Genomic DNA, 15,025 nt, shown 5'->3' with positions numbered 1-15,025 from the left:
GTTTTTAATCAAGAGTTTGCATTTGTAAAAATCTATTTGCTAACATATGCACTAGCATCTAGCCAGTCATGACATGAACTAGTGACAGCAGTAATAATTTTACAGCAATTTTTTTGTCACCGGAGCAGTTCCACAGAGAGGAAAAGATGCTGTTTGGAATCAGTGGATATTTCTTCTTTATTAAAACAGAGCCAGGGGATGAAATCCAACTAAAAGTGATCTCAAACTCAAAGCCTGTGTTTGCATGAATGCACTGTGTGTTCTGCGTGTGCTTCTAGTGAAGCTGCTTATAAGGCCATGACGTGCTGTCTGTGTTTCTAAACCTTCTGTTTGACCCCAGGAATGGCCTGAGATAAAACAGAGTCCCAGCTGGCTTTACTCACACGTATACTCTATCCTCCATCACACACGGCCTGCTCAAATACATGATCACAAGTGTCTTTAAAATACCGAACAGCTGATGTGATCTCACAGGGAAACTTATGAAGTCGATCACAGTTTGTAGTGGAGAAGATGTTTAGATCTGAGCTTTAATAAGTGACATCCAGCGCTGTTTATTCCTTTAACACAAGTTAAGCTCAGCGGACATAACTGGACACATTTCACAATAAACTTTCATTGTTAACATGAACTAACAATTACCAATTCTCCTAAAGCATTAATTAATCATAGGTAATTGCAACATATACATCTTTAAAATCAAAACTGGTATCTGTTGGTATTATTTAATGAACCTGAGCTACCATGAACTTACACATGTACTTTTAACTATCATTAACAAAGATTCATAAATACTGATTTCATTTATTGAAAAAGGTTATAAATAAATTCTTACCACATAATTTGTGACAATGTTGATTTTTAAAACAGTAATTAACATTTAAGCTCACCATGAGTCACAATGGAAACAGAAAAAAGAATTTAAAGGCAGAATTGTCAATTGTCAAATGTGAATTAACATTCTGCCTGAAATGCTGTTGATTGAGCTTGACTTGCAATGAACCCAGACGTGCATTCATGTTAGTTCACGTTCATCAGTTTTTATCTGATGCAGCGCCCGGTCGACACACACATCCACCATCATGTCCTGTTATAAACACCATCAATTCTGCGCGTCTCCTCTCGGTCTGAGGCCAGGTGTGGAGAATCACAGGCTTTGTGAACTTTCTGCTGCTGTATCATGACCAGATTTGGACACGCGTCATGTGGTGAGGAATGAAAGACCTCTGCAGGATGGAAACTGCAGAAAACCATCAGCCGAAGAGCATTACATTGAGTCAACACAGAATGAACTGAAGAAATGCTTTCATCCAAACCTGACAAAAACGTCTGCGTTTTTAATAATTCTTGCATTGGTGATTATTGGTCAACATTTATAATTTAAACTTTTAATGCAAAGGTGAAATCATCTGATTCCAGACAAACTTTGTGAACAGCATGTGAGATATATTCAGATAATCTTTCCTAGAAACACCTTGTATCTCACATCACCTGAAGGAATAGCGGCTGAAGTCACGCAGAAGCAGTTTGATCTGAATGAGAAACAGGCTGAACTGCTGTCCTGAGCACATTTGTTAAATATTATATTTGTGACTTTAAAGCACATGTTTGATGGCAACTCCATCATTAAATGTTTTATCATCATTAGGCAGGAGTTACAGGAAGGATGTGTCTCTATGTTGTGTTCAACAGGGGGCAGTACAATCCCGAAAACAAATCAAGTCTAGCATTAGATTTTAACAAGCAGTGTTTGGCTGCTCTCTGAGAATGTTCCCATGTTATGTCCTCTTAGTATTCACATTTCTCTGACCGTTCTCTGTCTTCTCGCACGCTGTGATTGGTTGATCATGTACAATGCCTGAATGTTACTGGTCACATTTGTATGTTGTTGTGCGGTCTCTAAGGTGTTCTGTCTGTTTCTAGCACGGTTGCTAGGGTGTAAAGTCTCACCTTTGATAAATGTCTGAAATGCTACAGTACATCCTGTTTACTTCATGAATTGTGTAAACACTCAAACTAATTTGAAACCTTCAATTCTGCATCACGTTTGAAATTGAATTCATGAATATTCATCCCTAATGATGATTATTTTGGCTTATGTTATTGGTCACATTACCTTCAGCACATATACTTTGGCTTATCATAAAGGTACAATGTAAGATGTTATTGTGTCTGTCATTAAACGAAGGCAGAGAGCATGTTGTAACTCATCGAGAATCCTAGATTTGATCAGAGAGAGAGCTGGTGTAATTAATGACAGCACAGTCCAATCAGACAGCCTTTAATTAACACCCTGACCTGTGGTTGTAATTGGATGACCCCGGATGATTTCTGGTGCCAGGAGAGGACATGGGTGAGAGATTTAAGAGCATCTCCTCTCATTAACACAACACTGACGGGTCCCTGCTGCTTCCACACACTTTCACTGGAGACGTGTGATTGGCTGCCAGCTTGCCCCGCCCACTCTCTCTCCACTCTTTGAATATACCATGAAAAAAAAACATATCAAGTTAAACGTGCTATATTATTTATATATATATTATTTAAATATGTCTAATTTCTCTCGCTCTCTTTCTACGTATACACATTTTAGGTATATATATATAATATTTGAAGAAGAAAAAAACTATCCAAAAATTGCAATTTCAAAAAAAAAAAAAAATTCTAAAAGCACACACACACACACACACACACACACACACAATTATATTATTAACATATTTGAAAAGTAAAAAATGCATCGATAAAAAAGTTATCCTTTTTTTTATAAATTTCCTGCATTAATCTTTTTTTATTTATTTTTTACAATCTCTCTCTCTCTCTCTCTCTAAAATTAATATTTGTATGAATTCATTTAATTTTAAAATCGTAATAAACAAACAAATAAATATAAATGTTCTTTGCTGCTGTGGCTCACACAGAAACTGTCGGAACGAATGTTGTAGAACACAGTGACAGGAAGCTGAGGAACGAGATGGAAGAAGAAGGGTCTTGTGAGAACATCTCAAATGAAACAGAAGCGAATGTTTCCTGCAGGTTTCTGCTCCGTCCAGGACAGCGTCCAGATGTGCAGGAATCCTGTTACAGACTCATTCCCTGAGAGACAGGATGAAGGAACAGTCTCTCTGTGGTGTCCTTGCTCTTTATCCCTCAGACAGATGCTGATTCCTTCAGATGGATGTGAGGAGGACGAGCTTCATCAGCTGGAGTCCACTGGAAACATGGATGTCAAGGGATTACTGATCTAAGAAAATACTCATCTAATTTGATCTAGGTTTGACGGACATAATTCTAGGCCTGTTTATATATCTGTGTGTGTGTGTGTGTGTGTGTGTGTGTGTGTGTGTGCGAGTAAGTGTGTGTGTGTGTGTGTGTGTGTGTGTATAATGACATGGGTATGACACAGGTATTACAAGGAGAGGGTGACTTATGAGGACATAACCCATGTCCCCATTTTTCAAAACACTTATAAATCATACAGAATGAGTTTTTTTGAGAAAGTAAAAATGCACAAAGTTTCCTGTGAGGGTTAGGGTTAGGTGTAGGGTTGGTGAAGGGACATAGAATATACAGTTTCTACAGTATAAACACCATTACACCTATGGGATGAAAACACTTTACACAAAAACAAACATGTGTGTGTGTGTGTGTGTGTGTGTGAAACAGGTTTGGGTACAAAACCCTAAAATGAAATGACTGTGAAACAAAGCCCATGGAGACTCTATTCTTGTCAAAACAGAAGAAAATGCACAATGATGCACTACTTCACAGATTGAATCTAAACTCGATGTATTACACACTGCTCTTTCAACAAGACTTTTCCAGAAATGCTTCAGGAATTTAAACAGAATTACATTTTTGACCTGGAAATGATTTTCTTTTTCCCAAAGTTGCTTGTTAATGTCATCGCATTGGACTAAAACTGAAAGGGATGGTTCACCCAAAAATAAAGTTGCTGTTCATTTGCTCATCTTTCAGGCTATCCAAGATGAAGAAGACTTTATATTCTTCAATATTACAGTAAATAACATTTTTAGCCGATCCACAGCCTCTGGCAAATGATTCAGTTCATGAGCGAATTGTTCTTTTGAATCGGTTCCTTTGGTTGAAAGTGTTGAATCAGTTCATCGAATCAGTAATGTGCAGGTTGTGAGTGCAGCAGAAGGGTTAACACAGCGAGACACGGTCCTGAGTCTGATCTGGGTGTTGGATGATGGATGCACACATCAGCTCATGTCTGACCGCGTCACTCGTCCTCAGTGTGTATGTGTGAACAGTAATATTCAGTGGAACGACCACACACACAGTTTGTGGGCTGATGTGTTTCTGATGGATGAAGGTTTGTCTCAGCTGGATACGGCTGTATCTTTAGCATCAGTCACTGACCAGGGACAAATGAACCAGCGCTGAGGAAACACCAACAACACAGAATACATCTTAGACTTGAGCAATAGCATTTCTTTGAATATTGAGAATCATGAATAATATATCGCTCAGATAAAATAATTTCAGCTGATATTGCACACACACACACACACACATATATATAGTTAACTCTAAAGTTAAAGTTCTCCTCATATTTTATTACAATTTTAGAGCAAATAAACTGTGATAATGTGAGAAATGTTGAAGGTGTCTGAATAATTTTGGTTTGACTGTAGATTTAATTTTCACAGTGAAGACTATGCAGTGCTATTTTACATTTCATTATTTGGTTTCTGTACCTGGACACCTACAAACCTGAAAAATTTAAACATTGTATAAATAGCACAAATAAATAAATAGAAGGAACAAACAAATGAAAGAATATCAGGTTTTACAACCTCCACCTGCAAACCCCAGCTATGACCCTGTTCTTCTTCATGATGACATTTTATTTTATTTCTGTAATTAATTTACAGCTTTAACAAGATGAATCGCTGAGTTCCCTTTGGAAGCGATGTCTGATGATTGTATTTTTAGTCCAGTGCCTGTATATAAGATTATTATTGACCAAGTTCAGAGGCTGTCACATGTGGATCAGCTTATGTTGTGTATTTTCATCAGTTTCAGATTTAATATTGATTGTTGTAAGCCAGTTTCACATCAGTGATTGTTAGAAGTGGTTAAAGACGACATGTTCCTGCTCTTACAGAAGTCCATAAATTAAACAGATGAATTCTTCTTATGAATCATGCTCGTTTCTCAAGCTTTAGCCTATTCTACAACAGAAAAACTGTGAAAACTGTTATTGATTTTCCAAAGCATTGTGATACACTAAGAAAAAACACAGACTGCTGAGTAATGTTGAATTTTCACTGTTTCTGAATCATTAGTGATACATTAAAAATCATATTCAACACAGTAGGTTACTTTAAATGTGAGATGCATGAGTCCATAAAATAAATATAAATAATAAGTATTAAAAGCCATGTTGTGAAGTGTGTAAGTATCATTTGAGTGCATTAGGTTATGAAGATCTGACAGCGCTTCTTTGGAAGCAGTTGCCATATATTGCATCAGGAAATGCTAAAGTTGTACTGTACTAACACTGTACTAATGGGCCGGCTGACAAAGCAAACACAAAGAATGATATTTTGCTTGCAATCAGACAGACATATGATGTGTGATGACACTCATTAGTGTTAACCAAAACCATGAGTCAGTCCACAGACGCTGCTTGAAGCTAAAGCACCCGGAGAGAGGCAAAGAGAGCAAACTCCTGGGGATTCTGTTGGGTTTGCATGAGGAGATTCATGCTCAGAGCTGTGATGTTTCTATCAGCTGTTAGGAGAGAGCAGGAGCAGGCATTAGTAGAGTAACAGCACAGATTGCATTGAAAGTTTGGATTGTTTCATCCTGAAGTAAAAATGCAAAAGAGCTGGGTAATTTAGCTGCAAAGTGAATCCTGCATGCCTTCGAGCTAAAGCATATTTGCATTGTTTCTGTGAGAGAGATGGCGCTGGGTAGCTGGTGACAACACTCTTTTTTAGACACTTTTTAGTGATGGAAAAAGCTAAATATTGATTTACAGTAAACACAAGATGAAGGCACAAACTGCAGAGCCACAGAAGCAGATGTAAGGTCATCGATCCCTCTAATCCTCCCTAAAGCCCTCGGATAAATTCAGGAATATTTGAGGAAAAACATGACATTTCCTGAACGGTTCAGTCAAATCTCAGTTTCTGCAGACATTTCAGTCCCATCTCACGGTCAGAATTAGTGTTATTAGCTCATGTAAACACAGGCTTTTTGGCTCAGAGAGAATGGAAAGTGGATAAATGCGAGATAGATGCACAATAAATAAACAATGTTGTTTCCTATATAACCATGAAGTAAAAAAATAGATATTTTACTAACACTGGGCTCATTGGAAAAAATGTGCCTTTCTTCACCTTATTTACGTAAAATTCTAAAAACTTACCTATAGATACCATTCACTGCAGTTTCCAGCTGAAATTAACTCTTTCACACAGATTTTGATTAAAGGGCAAGTTATTGATTAATGAACACTTATTTTTGGGTGTTTTCCTGTTCAATAAAAAAAAATTCATAGTACATCAATTACAGTTTCCCAAAACTAACAGATTTTGAGTGTGTCTCATCTGCTAAGCAGCTCCATGTGTGTGTGTTCTCTGCTGTAGTAAACTTGCTCAGTAGTGCACCCGGTGCAGCATTGCTCTTGTGATGTGAAGCGCTCGGGTACCAGTCCCTCAAACACCAGTCACCATAAATAAAATGCTGTGATATTTTAGAAGACTTTTTGGCCTTGACACACAGTCAGTTGTTTTTTCATATGCTTTCTTTTCAAATATTAATAAGCAACGAAGCAGTTTTGCTTTTAACACTAAAATAATTTTCCAAACTATGAAAGTTGTTTTCCTTTCAAGAAAGTTTCAAGAAAACATTTTGCCTTCGTTATATTACTAAGACAATTGTATTGAATATTATGTACGAGATTGAAGGGTTTTAACGTTTGCCAGCTCCTCATCGTTTGGAATTAACCCTCAAAAACCTGAACAAAGGTTGAGTTGAGAGAGACTCTCCTCCTTCCAGAATCAGTCCCTGAGCACAGAGAGAGAGAGACGAACATAAGCGCTTCATTAACAACAGAGACACGACACACACACACACACACACACACACACACACACACACACACACACACACACACACACACACACACACACACACAAGAGGAGGCTCTTTAAAGCTTCAGTTTTACAGTGGCTTTCAAACAGAGGCTGAATGTGGCTGAATCTTGCTGCTCTAAATTGAATAAATAGTAGGAAGTTAAGAGTAGAGCAATATTTCACATGAAACACTGACTAGATGTCAACATGAGACAGCAGTCGTGGCTTGAGGGAAAACACAACATACGTAACCAGATCACTTTATTCCAAGCATCTAATAACGTAATGCATTCATTTTTAATTTACAATAAAATGTTTTACTTTACTTACTTTACAGTTCCTCGAAATGAATAAAAATATGTCTCAAACCTACAATAATTACATATGTTAAAAAACACAGTGATCCTTAATGTATTTAATCCCATATTATCTAGTGGCTTTGTTGTTGGCCTTGTCTTCAGTAGGAGCTTTTGAAAGATTTTGATCAGATGATGTGAACAAGAATAATATATCAAACTGATTTGTTTTGCATGAAGGACATCATTTCAAAGATTTCCTATCGTCAGCTGGCTTGGATGTAAAGACTCAAACTAATCTTAACAAAACATTCAGAAACCAGACAGATGGTCAGCGCTCCCAATCCGTGTGGCATATACACATATACTCACTTCTCAACCCATTATTTTCATTTTATAGCTTATACATTTTTTGTTGTTCTATATTATTGCAAATCCTGTATTAAATATTTTTGACAACTTGATTTCTTTCTTTCAACACAGGTTTTTCTAATTATTTCTGGAACTGATGGATCGTAGGCCTCAATGATCTCAGCTTATGCTCCTCATCTTTTGCATGCATATTGCCAAAATTATCAAAATTATATTTACTCAAAAAACAAAAAAACAGAGAAGCATCAGCTCGGATCAATGAGGCCTATGATGAATCAGTTCCAAAAAGACATAGAAAACCTGTGCTAACCGAAAGAACAGAAAAGATTTGATCCTAATATACCATTAGGTGAAATTTACCAGCAGTTGTTGACCGGAAACATCAAATTAAGTAAGACTTTTCAGCACAGCATGCCTTCCCATAATGCCTAAAGTGTTGTCACCATATATTTTGAAGTGATTTTCATAGAATAGGAAATAAAAGAAAGCATCGTCTGAGGTCTGCCTCTAGTTCAGTAGATGATCATTTGGATCTCAATGCCTCTGAATGGCTTCCATGCAACAGCTGTCATTGATATCTAGTCATGAAGCACATCTCCTGCCAGCACAGCTCAAGCAGATGACAGGTATTAGGGATGATTTACACATAGAATAACTGAGCGTGCAAGAGTGATGTTTTGCAGAAGTGTCCCTATACCTTCCTCTGCATGCGTTCCATCAGGCGATGATCAGATGTGTGAGCGATCAGCAGAAGAGCGATGTGACTCCACTCACGTCTGCAGTGCACGTGCGCACGGTGAAGGCCAATGCTCTGATTACAGACGTGCTGAGGGAATGTCTGCACAATGACAAGGTGTCAGTGCATATTGACTGCTGCGCTCCTTCACCTTGTTTTTAATCAATTACGATTTCCCTAAAGCCGCTTGTCTCCTCAGTCTGCTGGTTAATAGAGAAGTCACTTCAGACAAGGCCATCTGTTGCATAGCTAAACAGACTCTACCTGAGGCTCATTTTGCACCACGCTTACACTCTTTGTCTCTGACATTTTCACATTCATTATAATGCTGAGGAGAACGCAAGACTTAAAGGTGCTCCATGTTGGAATAAAGCCGGAAAAAAGCACTCACTGCTTTATTGAAACCTACTTTGATTTATTTTGATGCACTTTTAATTTAATAATGTACACTAGCTTTGTCAAGATCTGCTTTGGACCGCTTTATATGTCTAAAGCAAGGTCATTCATTCTCTTAAATTTCTGATTATTTGACACTGTAAAAGTCATGTGACCATTTTGTATTAATATGATATTTAATGATATTTAGTGGTTGACCCTTTAGACTTTGTAAAATGTCGTTTGGTGTGACAAGATCATGATATTTATTGATCACCCGATATATGGCATTTTTTTTAATTATCAGCATTGTCAAAAACAAAAGTGAAATATTTCTGTTAAATCTGTCACAAAGTTGTGAGGAAAAAGGCTAATTTTAAGACAAATATATTAGATATAGATTATTAAATATATATTTGTATGGTAGATGTATATGGTATAAAAGTTTTTAAAGCCAACATGAATTCACAGATTATGTTACTAAGAACTTGGGTGTCACACACCTGGACTCATTTAGTGTTTTTGCCCCAGTGACCCAGTTTCTGTCTTCCGTGTTTAGTTTGATTAGTTCCCAGGTGTGTCTATTATCTTCCTCATGTGTTCCATGTCCCTGTTAATTTAATGATTCCATCCACCTGTGTTTCCCCAATTATCTTTTGTACATAAGCCCGGTCCTTTCAGTTCTGTTTTGTCGGGTCTACTTGTCATCAACTTGTTACTTGCTCACTACTTGATACTCACGAGCTGTGCCTTTCTCTGTGATCCATGTTTGGATAACTCCTATGTTGGAAAATAAAACCTTATTTCGTTTATCCTCGGCTCCGTATTCCTTCAGGCAGCGTAAAACCGTGACAGAAGACCCGACCTAAAAGAAAGTAGAAAACTGCGTGTTTTCCCTCCGTTTTGTTTGTGTTTTCAAAGTCCTTTTGTTTCATAGTGTTGATGGATCCCCTCTCTAGCCCCGGATTCCTCCTCCTCATGCTGGAGCAGGAGGGACGCTCTCTCGAGGACCACACCAGACGGTTTCTTCTATTAGCTAATGCCACCAGCTACCCGGACGACGCGCTCTGCGCCTTCTACAACGCCAGCCTGAACTCCAAGTGCAGAGCGTTGTCGTCCGAAGATGGTCCTCGGGAGGATTTCGCCGCATTCGTGGAGTGGACTCTGGTGAGAAATGGCTCACCTTTCACCGTCTGCCCGATAGAGGATCTCGCCAGTCCCACTCCCGACCCAGAGACCAGCCAGCCACCATCACGCCGCACGGAGCCAGAGCCCACCGCAGGCGCAGAGCCCGAGCCATCCACTGACAGGGAACAGGATCTCGAGAGCGCGACTGACCAGGTGTGTGAGCTGGCAACACCGTGCATCGTGGGAGTCCTCGTGGAGATCGAGGGCGTGGAGGAAAGCCCTGCCCACACTCCTGCGACTGAGGGTGAGCTGTATACAGTCTCTGAAGGTCATATGGAGCAAGTTCTGGATCTGATGGACTGGTCTATGGAGGTAATCCCTAATTTTCCTGTTTCCCCGCTGGTTCCGTCCAGCCCTGATTCCCCTGTATACCCTCTCAGCCTCCCACTCCTACCTCCTCCAGTCATTTCCTCTGCTCCATTTCCGCGGGTTCCATCCAAACATGAATCTTCTGTGTCTCCGCTGGTTCCGCCCAGCTCTGAATCTTCTGTGTCTCCTGTGTTCCCTCCCGGCCTCCCTCTCCCACCTCCTCCCAAACCTGCTGGTCCCTCTGCTCCACTTCCGCTGGTTCCGTCCAGCCCTGATCCTCCTGTCCTTCCTCCCATCCTTCTCCTCTCTCCTCCTCCTAGACCAGCCAGTTCCTCGTCATCCCTGCTGGTGCCAGTCAGTCCCGCAGCTCACCCTCAGTCCGCGCCATCGGGGCGCGATGGTTCGCCACTGGACTGCCAGTCTCCAGCTCCGCCTTGGCGCGTTAAGGCCCTGTCTCCGCCTCCAGCCTCCGAGCCCTGGACTCCTCCTCGGTCCTTCGACCCAGCGGCTCCGCCTTGGCTCTTAGCTCCCTCGTCTCCACCGTGGCCTGTCATCCCACCTGCTCCACCGGGCTCCCTCGTCCCTCCGGCTCCACCTTGGTCAGTCGTCGACCATCCGCCACCTCGGGACTCCACTCCTCTGGTTCCACCTCGTCACTCCATCCCTCCGGCTCTGTCAGGCTCCTCCTTCCCTCCAGATCCACCTCCATCCTCGGTCACTCCGGCTCCACAACGGTCTGCCAGGACCCCGCCTCTGCCTTGGTCGCCTGAGCCTTCAGCTTCACCTAGGCCCTCCGGATCCTCGACGTCCCCCTGGCTCTGCGGCTGTGCTGCTCCATCTTGGGCTCCTCACCCACCGGTGCAGTCTCCGCCTGTCGGCCCCCTGGTGTCGTCGACCCCTCCTTCACCATGGCTCCTCCCGCCGTCGAACCCACCTTGGATCTCCGTCCTGGCTGGTCTCTGGTGGACCATCTGGCTCCTCCTGCTCCTGTCTCCTCCCTGGCTCCTCCCTCCATCATCTCCTCCCTGGCTCCTTCCTCCGTGGTCCCTGTCTGCTGGCCCCCTCCTGGGAGTCCGTCCTCCACCGGAACCTCCTCCCAAGTTACCACACACGCCTTCCTTGGTTGTTTTCTACGGTGCGAGGACGCACCTACAGGGAGGGGGGAGTACTGTCACACACCTGGACTCATTTAGTGTTTTTGCCCCAGTGACCCAGTTTCTGTCTTCCGTGTTTAGTTTGATTAGTTCCCAGGTGTGTCTATTATCTTCCTCATGTGTTCCATGTCCCTGTTAATTTAATGATTCCATCCACCTGTGTTTCCCCATTATCCTCTGTACATAAGCCTTGTCCTTTCAGTTCTGTTTTGTCGGGTCTACTTGTCATCAACTTGTTACTTGCTCACTACTTGATACTCACGAGCTGTGCCTTCCTCTGTGATCCATGTTTGGATAACTCCTATGTTGGAAAATAAAACCTTATTTCGTTTATCCTCGGCTCCGTATTCCTTCAGGCAGCGTAAAACCGTGACATTGGGACATGTGCACCAGCTTTTTTCTTAAAAGTGTTTCCTTTTCTTTTTAATGTATTCTAATGTCATTAACCCATTAGCCCATTCAGCTTCTTTGTAATATTGACTGAACATGAACAGACAGATGTTGCATTTTAATAGAGTGAAAGATTTAAAAACTGCAATTATTTAGATTGCAAATGCGTGATGAATGAATATCACATACCCCATATTCTTGTATTATATCCCTGCATAATTAGGGGATAATAATCTGAGCAGAATCAGCTGTTCTTGAACACACTCTTTCTCTCTCACACAGACACACACGCAGAAACAAATACGTATCTTTTATGAATGCACACACATTTTTCATTCTCTCTGAAAAATACAATGAACTGCAAGTTCTGTGTGGGTCCGGAGGAGAATAATATGTAAATTGAAAAAAAGTGAAGACTGATTACACATTTTTCGAAAGTATTATGGAAATATTAATGTAGGACAAAGCAGAACATCTTCTGTTTTGCATTAAAGTGTTCAAATAAAAATCTTAGCCAACAAAATCCTTTTTATAGAACCAAGAGATGCATTTCCAGCTCGAGGCATCTGTCTGTGTATGGAAATGTTCTATCCTCCAGCCAGGAAGGAAACCAGGGAGTCGATTTCGTCAAGACTAACTGTCTTTAGGGGAAAAAATCCTTAAGTTTGAAGGTTTATTTGCTCCGTTGACAGAGAGAATAAAGAAAGGGTGGATGAACAGATTAATGATAGATGGTTAGATGGATGGAGGATGGAACTATACATCTGTAATGTTTCATTGGATCAAAGTAAAACTCAGCTCACACATTATTGACATTAGATTACTAATCCAAATTAACGAGTCTCGCATAAGGAATAATTGAGAGAGGTGTGCATCAATATTGCATGAGTTCATTTTAACCTCCTTAACAACGCTGCCCTCTTTATGCCTGAAAACCGAGGCTATTTTCTCCTGCGCACAGGAAATAGAAAGCTTTCCTGGGCTGATGCCGGTGGACAAGCCGTCTGCAGGTGTCATGTGTTCCTCTCAGCAGTGGACAGCAGTGATGCGCTGAATTATTGATGCTCTGGAGTGAGTATGTTCTGGTAAACCAGCAGAAGAGGAGTACAGAAGGAGGTCTGGGTCCTGCTGCCTCTACATGTAAAGGATAAGAGGCATTTCACAGACACACGAAGGCATTACTGGTAGTGTACCAGTGGATTTGTTTTTTCAGTTGCCTACATGAAAAATGTATTAGATTGAGCATGTAAGACTCGTGGGATTCGCTCTTGTTTATGGCAGCCATTGACCGTGGGAAATGAAAAAACTAATGAGAATCGAGTGTCAGACAGCTTAGAGGCTTTTTGAAATGAGTTTGCATGACAGTTCCTATTACATTACATTACAAATGCTCACTCATTTTATTTTTACATTTTGTTCCTTTTTCTCATTTTATGCATTTATTTATTTTTGCAGTTGCCCTTTCTTCATCTTTGAATGCTCGTGTCTTCCAGTAATCTGGACAGAGCATCACAGCATCTATGGCAGTGTTTCTCAACTGACTCTCTTAGTCTGCTCCAGTCAGATTATGGACACGACAAAATAAAATGCTAATAGAGAAACATACTGTGGTCTCCCTTTTGCCAGAAAATTCAACGCCCATAATGCACAAAAGCATTGGAACTGTCAAAAGTCCACTGGATGATGCAACATGAAGAGTTTTGCATCATCCAGTGGACTTTTGCTGACAAATAAATGGAAATGTCTGCAGTAATGCTGCAAAGAGTTTATTTACTGTACATATACTACTGACATTCCTGCAATACAAAGCTGGTTGAAAATCAGCAGACTAGTCCTTTAAAGTCTAATACGTCCAATCGTACATCGAAGTATGTTGACACAAATGCATGCAGTCACCTGAAAGAAGCAGCCAAGTTTAAACATTGTGCGTTACATGATCTCATCCTCAAACCACTTAGGAAAATACACCTGATTATAACTGTGGTTCTGCTACATGATTGTTGTTCATGATGGACTGATTATTTTGCATATTTGAAGACTATTATATGAAATATAATTCTAGTTTTAGATGATTGCATTTCAGATGAGTATGATGATGCGTTAAGTGCATAAAATGCATTGGACCCAAATGACTTCCATTGTAAGGACCAACATTTTTTATTTATTTAAAAAAAGAATAATAATTTTGTATTTATTTGTTTGTCTGTTTACTATTTATTTATTTATTTAATGTCCAATGTAAAATGTAAAGTCAAATTTAAAATCCTGCAGATCTATGGCCAGCAGCAAACTCATTGAAACCATGTTTTTACCAACACACTGAATCTGGATACAGCAGATTGAAAGAAAAATTATTTGAGTACAGTCTCATTTTATTAATTTGAACAGGTATAAATTGACCGTCCTGCACAGGTTAATGGAATCATCATTTCCTGTGTGAAATCAAATACATTATTAGGATGTGCAGTGTGATTACATGACTTGCCTCAGGTCTGAAATCTGACATTTGATATATATCTTGCATAATATTTCAAAAGAGGAACAAAATTTCAGTTTTCACCCATTTGTCCCATTTATATAAAAGGGTCATGAAATTAATTTTTTGCATAAAAAAAAAACACCCTTTAAAATAAAAAAAAAATCTTACTTGTGTTTCCTCCGAAGATTTCAAGCTCAGGACTGCTGTATCTTTTGATAAAAGATATTGTTAAAAAACAAAATCTGCAGGTATGTTTAGAATAGTTTACAAAGCAGTCAGTAGTGAAATGAACAAACTTTCTAAAGGTACACATTTGTACCTTATTTACTCCTAAAGGGTGCATTTTTGTATAAAAGTTCATATTGATTCCCACAGTGTACATATTCGTATCTAACTGGTACATTTCAGTAACTTTTGAACAGGAACCACCCCAGTGACAGATTTTGTACATTATGAGTTTTTGGAGATGCAGTTTGTGTTTGATGCTCTTACTCAACATCATTATGGCTCTTGTGATTGTTTTACAGACACAAGTTGTTCCTCCTTGATCTAATTCAATGATAACTGAGGGGCTGTCGAGGGAAATCAGAATTCTCCTTATTTCAAATCCTTAA

General features: G+C 40.1%; 1 protein-coding gene across 1 annotated transcript in view; it reads left to right on the top strand.

Moving 5' to 3' along the window:
• Positions 1–9,241: 9,241 nt before the first annotated feature.
• LOC128025702 (ATP-binding cassette sub-family C member 3-like) overlaps positions 9,242–15,025 on the top strand; it is a 123,891-nt gene continuing 118,107 nt past the window's right edge. Inside the window, exon 1 of the mRNA XM_052612192.1 lies at positions 9,242–9,245. The gene's annotated coding sequence lies outside the window, so the exon portion shown is untranslated. The remainder of the gene's footprint in view (positions 9,246–15,025) is intronic.

Source organism: Carassius gibelio, chromosome A12 (genome assembly GCF_023724105.1).
Source record: "Carassius gibelio isolate Cgi1373 ecotype wild population from Czech Republic chromosome A12, carGib1.2-hapl.c, whole genome shotgun sequence".
NCBI classification, from domain to species: Eukaryota; Metazoa; Chordata; class Actinopteri; order Cypriniformes; family Cyprinidae; genus Carassius; species Carassius gibelio.
Note: the sequence above shows the minus strand (reverse complement) of the source record. Positions and strands in the feature narration are given on the sequence as shown.